This window comes from Sorex fumeus, unplaced genomic scaffold (assembly GCF_029834395.1).
Source record: "Sorex fumeus unplaced genomic scaffold, SorFum_2.1 ptg000146l, whole genome shotgun sequence".
NCBI classification, from domain to species: domain Eukaryota; kingdom Metazoa; phylum Chordata; class Mammalia; order Eulipotyphla; family Soricidae; genus Sorex; species Sorex fumeus.
Window position 1 is genome coordinate 1,742,848 of NW_026606203.1, and position 9,650 is coordinate 1,752,497.

General features: G+C 37.5%; 1 pseudogene; it reads right to left on the bottom strand.

Moving 5' to 3' along the window:
• Window positions 1-7,936: 7,936 nt before the first annotated feature.
• On the bottom strand, window positions 7,937-8,035 carry LOC130016126 (uncharacterized; annotated as a pseudogene).
• Between the last annotated feature and the right edge of the window lie 1,615 nt (window positions 8,036-9,650).

The following is a 9,650-nucleotide window of genomic DNA, read 5'->3' on the forward strand; positions in this document are numbered from 1 at the left end:
AGAAAGAGAGAGAAAGAGGTGCCTGCCACAGTGTAGAGATAGCAGGCTGTCAGGGGGGGAGGGGTTTGAGGTTGGGAGAGGGAGTGGTGGGAGAGAAACTGGGGACATTAGCAATGGAACTGTATACTAGTGGAGGTTGGGTGTTGAAATATCCTATGAATGAAACTGAATCATGAAAAGCTTTGTAATGTGTGTCTCCTGCAGATTCAATACAAAAACATGATATTTAGTTTCTACCACCAAGACTAACCTATGAGTTTGCTGAAATGTATTTTTATCACCTTGGCTGGTCTCATTACATGGGTGCCTGTGTGGTAATTTTTTTTTATTTTATATAGACTGAAGATACAAAACTAATAGGGTTGGGACTTATGGTGGAAGGGGAGAAGAGCACAAAAACCCTGTTGACCACAGCTCAGCAGGGTCAGCTAGCTTTCGTGAAGACAGAACTCCTTCACTGATTTCCTCTTTTTAATGTGGAAAACTGAAAAGACTTTGCAGGCTGTCAGTGTGTTGTCCCCTCCAGTTCACACTATTTTCTTTTCGATCAGAATTGTTTAAAGATTATTTGAAAAATTTGGAGCTTAATGATTTGTTCTCATATATTTCCACTACATGGTGTCAGTGGGCATTGATCCAGGAAGGCCAGCATGAAAAAGTTGAGTTGTATGTCTTAACCACCAATGCCAACACTACTGTAAGTATGGAACCCAAAGTACAATAGTTAAACTTCAAAATGTGTTTGTCAAGGAAATAGGTGGGAATGCAGGGTGAAATAGGTCATTTGTTGGTGGAGGGTTGCAGACACTGGTAGTGTAATTAGAATTGGAATATTATATGACAAAACTCCATTATAAATGATTTTGAAAATCAAAATTGCCTAAATTTAAAAAAAGAGAAGTCAACTTATGTCTATATTTCAAGAAAGCTTGTCTTAGCAAATTTTGGCAGGGAGACCATACTTGGTAGAGAGAGGGAGAAAGAAAGGGACAGTTGACAGTTGGGAAGAGAAGCCTGGATATCATGGAAGAGATGAAAGCTGATCTTAGAAGATTTGGGGCCATCAGAGTTTAGAGAGTTAAATGGTGAGACCATTGCAGTTTAGATAGTTAAATAGAGAGATTGGTTTCAGTCATCAGCAGTGTATACATAGAGAGAGCTCACAGATATTCAGGCTATATTACCTAACAAGGGGAGCGTTTTTTTCCTGAAGCACTATGTAAGGATAATATTTTGCCAGGAAGAATGATAAAAAGTTGGTTCTCTTTCACAGATTAATACATTAGAGATGAAAACTTTTATACAAAGGAATCTATCATCTTGTCCTGTTGCTCTATTTTCTTGTCATCATTCCATTCTCCCCCACAACCCTACCTAATCAGGGCTCTCGACATTTCTCAGCAGTGTCACCACATAGCCCCAGAGCATGTGTTAACTGCTGGTAGCTCACAGCCCTCATGTTTGTCCCCCATCCAAGCCAGAGCCATACTTCTGAAACCAGGGATATTTGCTGAAAGCCCGTTCTTCCTTGAAGTGGCAGTCATGGTTTACCTCTTCTTAATCATTTTGTTTACAAATTTAGATGAATGTCACTATAATAGTGACAGGGATTTTCCAAACTAAGAAAAGCATAAACATTTCCCTTTCCCCGAAGAAATTTGGGCTAGTTATTTTCTATCCACTGCTAATAATACGTGATAATTAGGAAACAGAACTGAAGTAAAAACAGGTACATTTGTCAATTTGGTGCCATGACTAGTCAGTCTGAGTATAAGTATGTATTTCTAGAAAAAAAAGCAGAAGAAAAGGAGTTGGTTGCTAGCAAAGAATGCCAAATCTCTGCCAAGAACTCCTTTGAAAATAAGAATTGTGACTATGGACGGAACATAATTGCAACTCAATGCCTCTTCTGTAGACCACAACACCCAAAAGGAGAGAGAGAACAAAAGGGAATGCCTGCCACAGTAGCAGGGTGGGAATGGGGGGATCAGTGTGGGAGGAATACTGGAATCCATGGTGGTGGAAAATGGGGACTGGTGGAGGAATGGGCATTTGATCAATGTATAATCGAAACCCAAGAACAAAAATTTGTAAATGTAGAACTGTACCTCATGGTGTTTCACTAATAAAAATTTTAAAAAATAAAATAAAATAAAAATTGTTTTGTCTGCCAGACATCAGCAGATGGGAACCTGAGTGAAGGTAAAAGATTAAATTAAGATTAAATTGGTTGACTTCTATTTTTCCTTGAGTACATTAATTTGATTTTGGAGTCAATTTATATGACAGTTCATCAAGGCACAGAAATTTTAACACTTCTCTTGTTTAAAAGTATAGTGATACACCATGTCTGTATCTCACATTATTTTTATTTTTGATAGTTTGACACAAAAGATACGTCAAAATCATAGATAAATGAAAATTATTCAAATAATTTTTGATTATTTAAAATTACTTTATAGAATTATATTATAGAATTTCATAAATTTTCGGATTATGCAGAGTCAAAGTACATGTATCATATTACACTCACTACTGAAAGGCCTACTCTGTCATTCACCGTTGTTCAGTTTTTCCACTTTGATTACACCTTTCCATTTGGAAACTAAATAGTCTCATAGTTCTAAAGTTTGTTTTTATTGCTTGGAAAGATCAGAATTATGCAATTTTCAACATTGGATGAAACTAGAGGATATCATGCATGTAAAGTTAGCCTTAAGGAAAGGAACAGATACAGAGAGATTTTTCTCATATGTGGATTTTAAAGACAAACAGCAAGGTAGCAACAAAGGTTCAAGAGCAATGTAAGGGGAGAACTGATCCACACAATTGAGTCAGGGGATTGGGAGTGAGGGATTCTGGGGTTTTGGGGGGATAGGGAGGGTTTATTATTTGAGAGAATGAGGAGTGTCATGTTGGAATTATGTGTATGAGAAACCATTATTAATTGAAATATACATCATAGAATATAAATAATGTTTTAGACGTTTGTCTGTCTCATTTTATTCTATTAATTAGATTTCTCCATATGCCACATATGCATGAACTTGTTGGATACCTATCTTTCTCTGCCTGGTTTATGTCACTAAACATAATATCCTCATGTTATCCATTTTTATACAAATAATAAGAAGATTTCACTTCATACAACTGAGTAGTATTCCATTGCTTTACCACCGTTCATTTTCAAAATTTGTGGTTTAAAAGATACAAACATTGGTTTTAACAATGCTCTGGTGTTTTAAAATTTTTAGTTTAGGGAAGCAAAATAGATTTTACTGAAAAACACTTAGAAACTTGTGAAACAGGTGTAGGGTGGAATGGAATATATGTTCAAGGAGAACACTTGTTTAACAAAGCAAGCAAAGAGAGACATAGAGAAAGGAAGCACGGTATTTCTTCAAGGGAGAACACAAGCTTGAGGACCAAGCCCACTCTGGTAGTTTAGGAATAAGAACTTCGAGTGGTATGAACTTAACTTGTGCACTTTACGGGAGAACCTGAGTGAAACTATTAGAAGTACGTTCAGGAGCATGATAAACTGGAGTCTGCACTTGGAGGGAGGAGGGTAGAGATTTCTTTGGGGAGATCCGGACTATGGAGAACAGTAATATTATAACATTAATGATAGTATCGTACCGTGGGATTCCAATAAAATCTTTAACAGTGGCGTCAGATATGATATCATTCTTAGGTATTTGGATTTTCTGTGGAAACAACGGGAAAGCTGAGTTTATGCACTGGATGCCTCAGCCTGAAACAAGGTCAACAAGTCATGAATGAAAAATTTCAAGTTAGATGGATCAAGGATTCTGATCCCAGTGGAAGGCTAGCTTTCGGGTGGACAATTTCTACTGATGGCCTGATGTAGATTCTGATCCTCGGACATGTAACAGAAAGGAGGTAGTGACAGGTATCCTCAGAAGTGAAGCCTCTGAGACAGAATTCATTCATGCCAACATACGGGTTATCAATGTTTGCTCATGGCTGCTACCCTTATAACATGTCATCCAATGGTTTTATGGTTTCAATTTACTGTGTAAATGTAAAGATGAAGTTTCTAAATGGAAGGTAAAAATCTGAGGCCCTCAAGATGATGAATTATGGGGATGCGGGGGGGGGGGGGGAGCTGGAGCTATACAGCATGTAGGGCATTTACCTTGCACACGGCCTACCCAGGTTAGATTGCCAGCATCCTGTATGTTCCCCCCCAAGCACCGTGAGGTGTAATTCCTGAGTGCAGAACCAGGAGTAAACCCTGTGCATCGCCACGTGTGACCCAAAAACACACACAAAAAAAGATGATGACTTGCCTTTAGATATTTTGAAGTCAAGTAGAAACAGCCAGAAATCTCCCCAGAAAAGAGTTCTCCTGGGTCGAAAACATCATCACCTCTAGCGTGAGAAGATACAGAAAATAAGGTTTCCATTTTATGCCAAGTTAAAGCAAGCCAGACATGATCTTGGAAAGTTTGGCAAAGGAAAGCATGGCTATAGGAAGGATAAGGTGACAACTGAGGCTTAGAGGTAAAATATACAAGAGAAGCAAAGGTCAAGAAGTAGGCGGTACAGTGGCGACAAGGTATACTAAGAAGAGCATTTTTTAAAAAATAAAATGCAATGACACATCAAATAAGACCTTTTTAAATGTTTCAGAACAGGGATATAACTCAGTGATAGAGCATTTGCCTTCCATTGTATGATGATCTGGGATTGATACTTAGCATTGCAAACAGCATTATTTTTTAATTTTTAATTTCTTTCTTGCTTGCTTCCTGGCTTGCTTGCTTTTTTGGTTTTTTGGGTCGCACCTGGCTATGTATAGTGGTTATTTTTTATTTTTAAAAAGACTTATAATTTTACCTTTTTACCTGTGGTTTAAAAGGAAATCTAAAATATTTTAGAGTAAATATATTTGAGGAAGAATAAAATTCACAGGAACTACTTAGTGTTCTTAATGATACAGGAATCAGAATTTTGAGGTTAATTGTATGGGTATTGCATAAATAATTTTTCCCCATTACGTGGGCTCTCTTTTTATCATGGGCACCATTTTTTCTAAGTTGCAGAAACTTCTTAGTTTAATGTAGTCTCATTTGTTTATCTTCACTTCCTCTTCCTTGGTCAGTGGTGTTTCATTCTAGAAGTTTCCATTAGCTTGAATGTCATGAAGGGATCTTCCCACATTTTTCTCCATATATCTTAAGAATTCAGGTATGATATTGAGGTCTTTAATACATTTGATCTGACTTTGTGCCTGGCACTATAAAGAGATCTGAGTTCATTTTTTTTGCATGTTGCTGTCCAGTTTTCCCAGCACCAGTTGCTGAAGAGAGTTCCTAGCTCAACTTCATATTTCTTGAGCCGTTATGAAAGATTCGGTAATAATAATCTGAGGGCCAGCGTCAGGATATTTGACTATATTCCATTGTTCTGAGGCCTGTCTTTATATGAATGTCATGATATTTTGATTACTACAACTTTGTAGTAGGGTTTGAAGTTGGGGAAGGTGTTCCCTTCTTCTTTTTACCAAAGATTGCTTTAGCTCTTCATGGGAGAGAAGGTTGTGTATGAGTTTCAAGAGTGTTTAATCAATTTCTTTGAAAAATATCATGGGTATCCTTATAGAATGTGCATTAAATCTTTATAGAGCTTTGGGGTGTATTGCCATTTTGACAGTACTGAATCTCTCAATCTGTGAGCATGGGATGTGATTCCATTTCCTCATATACTCTCTTTTTTCGTGAAGTAGTGTTTTGTAGTTTTTTTTTTGGTATAGTTCCTTAACCTTTTTAGTTGATTCTAATATACTAGATTTTCTGAGGTATTATTGTGAATGGGATTGTTTTTCTCTATCTCTTTTTTCTCTTTCATTATTAATATATGGGAAAGCCATGGAGTACCGGATATTACTTTTGTAATATGCTACTTTACTAAACAAATCTATTGTTCCCAGGTGCTTTTTTGTAGATTCTTTGGGATTTGCTAAGTATAGTATCATGTCGTCTCCAAATAGTAAAAGCTTGAGTTCTTCCTTTTTTATCTGGATGCCCTTGATATCTTTTTTTTTTTTTTTACCGAAATCATATGGCAAGTACTTCAAGTACTATGTTGAATAGGAGTGGTGAAAGTGGGTAACTTGTTTTGTGCCTGATTGTATTCTGGGACTCTAGCTCATTGATTTCTGCTCCAAGCCTTTAGTTTTTCCCCATTGAGAATAACGCTTGCTTTGGGTTTGTGGTAATTTGCTTTGACTAGATTGAGGAAAGTACTTTCAACTCCCATTTTGTTGAGAGTTTTTCATCATGAAGAGGTGCTGGATGTCATCAAATGCTTTATCTACATATATTGATATGATCATATGACTATCTTTATTTTATTGAGATGGTGTATTCTGTTGATTGACTAGAGAATGTTAAGCCATCCTTGCATCCCCAAGATAAACCTACTTGGTCATAGTGTGTGATCTTTTGTTGAATTACTGGATTCTCTTTGCTGGTATTTTCTTGAGAATCTGTGTATCTGTATTCATCAAGGAAATAGGTCTGTAATTTTCAATTTTTGTGGTGTCTCTGTCTGTTTTGAGTATTAGGGTGATCTTTGCCTCATAGAAACTATTTGGGAGTATTTCTGATTCTTCAATTTCCAGGAAAATCTTGAAAAATGTTGGCAGCATTTCCTCTTTAAAGGTTTGAAATATTTCACTATTGAATCCATCTGGGCCAGGGATTCTGTTTGGGGGGGATACTTTTGACCATCATTTCAATTTCCTTGGTAGTGATAGGTTCAAGTATTCCAAATCTTCTTGGTTCAACGTTGGGAGGCAATTGGAATCCAAAAATTTATTAATTTATTCAAGATTCTCTCATTTCCTGCTGCAAAGTTTCTCAATATAATCTCTGATGATCCTATGGATTTCTGTAGTTTCTATTAGGATATGCCCATTTGCATTTCTGATTTGATTTATTAGAATTCTTTCTCTTTGTTAATTTGAGAGGCTTCTCGTGGTTTATTGATCTTATTTATTTTCTCAAAGAACCAGCTTTTGCTCTTATTGGTCTTTTGGATTGTATTTTGGGATTCTAGCTCATTGACGTCTGGTACAAGTTTTATTATTTCCTCCCTCCAGCCTAGTTTGGACTACTTTTGTTGGTCATTTTCCAAAATCTTGAGCTCTAATTAATTCATGTAGATCCTCTCTTTCTTCCTGATGAATTCTGGCAGAGCTATACTCTTTCCTATTAACACTGCTTTTGCTGTGTCCCACAAGTTCTGGTAGCTCGTGTACTCATTCTCATTTGTTTCTGGAAACTTTTTATTTCCTCTTTGATTTCTTCTCTAAGCCAACAGTTGTTCATTACTTCCCTTAAAGAAAATATTTCCTTGCTGAGCTTTAGTCTGTTTGATCTATTGAGAAGTGACAAAGTAGTGTTGAAATCTCCAACTAGTATTGTGTTGCTATCAATGTTTTTCTTTAAGTCAATTAGAAGTTGTTTTTAAGTATTTTGCTGGTCTGTCATGAGGAGAATCTACATTGAGGAGGGTGAGTTTTTTCTGATGTACAGATCCCATGATCATGAAGAAATGACCTTCACTGTCTCTTATAACCTATAGCCTGAAGTCCATGTGGTCTGATACTAGTATGGCCACTCCAGCTTTGTGGAGGTGTTCTTTTCTTTCTTGAAGAATTGTTTTCCAGCCTTTGAATTTGAGCCCATGGTTGCTTTGATTGTTCAGAAGTGTTTCTTCAGGCAGCAGAATGTTGGGTTCAGTTTTATAATTCATCTTCCCATTCTGTGCCTCTGAATTGGAACATTTAGTCCATTGACATTGAGAGAGATTGTTGTGATGGGGATTTGTGCTATCTTTATGTAGAATTTTTGTACTTGTGCGGATTGTCTTAGCTTAAAGTAGCCCTGTTAATTCTTCTTGCAACAACAATATGGAACACTTTACAAGTTTGCATGTCATCTCTGTGCAAGGACAATGCTAATCTATGTATCATTTCAATTTTAGTATATATGTCATCAAATATAGTATGAGTTAATTTTTCCATATTTTTCTCTACTTATTAATTTGAGGGTTGTCCTTACTCACTCCTATGGCAGACAGTGATTCATAAGCAAGGTATGTATTTCAAAGCAGGTTGAATAGATAGATTTAGAACTTTAATGTCCCAGAAAGAAAAATATGGTTTTTACCATATTATCTTTTTCCATACCCAAGGCATCAGTTTTACAAAATAATTCTTTTGGAAGATAGTATATGAGTCTTGTTTAATGCCCTTCCCTGAAACCTTCATTAAGACCATTAAACTAGAGCCTTTTGCTGTTCTCACCTCAGTCCCTTGTACATCTCCAGGAAAAGGTGGATGGTGTTGTCTGCAATTTGACCACCTTGAATGTAAGTCGGATTTTTCTCCTGAATGAAGAGGTGAGGAGCATATTGATGATTTCATTCCACCTTATTACAAGTTCAACTTGAAAGGAAGGTGAGACTCATGAGGCTCCTGTAAAGGACAGAAAAAAGGGTCTCAGTGAAGTTTAATGGCCAACACATAGTAGCAACACAGATGACTCAAAGTAGCCTGTGTGCATCTTTGTGTATAGTGAGTTTCATATCTACTGATAGTGATTCTCAGTCATGACACACAGGCAAAACAGACCTGTAATTAAAAATCTAGTTCTCTGAGCAGAGTGGGGTCTCTGAGGTGATTGAACAAGTGTATAGTAATTTATTACTAAGCACATAAGTAGTTTGAATGATGTGTACTTTTCGATCTAAAATTAATTCCAAATATGTCTAAAATTACAGTGTCCTGACCCCGCACCTGGCTTTCCTCACCTGGGCACCTTGGAAGGGTCGGGGTTAGTTTCCCTCACCTCCTGATTAGAGCCCCGGTAGCTGATGAACTCTGCTACCAGCTATAGGTACGCTTAAGACCACTCTCCCCAAGCTTGAAGGAGCCTCATGCATGAAGGAATTGGAAGCAGAACCTGTGTAAACACACAAAAAATAAAAGGCCGGTGGTCTGGCCGTTTCCCCACTCCACGAAGGTCAATGGCGATGGTCAGGAGATGGAAGGAAATGGGGGCCAGGCTGGTTGTTCCTAGCAGCAGGTTATTACATGGAAGAGATGTATGACATGGAGGCCTCAGGAATCCTCAAGCACGTGCGCGCACTGTGAGCCCGGAAGTTCCCCTTATATAGATCATAGAACCTCTAAAAGGCGCATTACAGTGAATTCATAAAAGGAGTTACAGAAAGAACATTGAGGCAGCAATCCATATGTTGTTTCTTTACATCCACATTGTTTCCTTACATCAGCAGGCCAGTAATACTGGCCTCTAGAAAGAAGATACAAAGCCAAACTGAAACCTTTCACAAGCACTTTCACAAGCTGTAAGCACCTTGATTTGCATCCCAAAGAACAGCCTGGCTAGAGCTGGGAATCTATATCCCAAAGATCAGTCCTGACTAGCACCTGAGATCTGCAGATCTAAGACCAGCTAGGTTTCTGAGAGAAAAGGCAAACTGTCTCATTATACTGAAATCATTTACTGAAGGCAGTTTGAAGGGGAGAAACAGTCTCATCCAAGCTAGTCAGGACACACAGGAAAACAGCTTCTAGGAGGTGTTTCTCCTCTCCT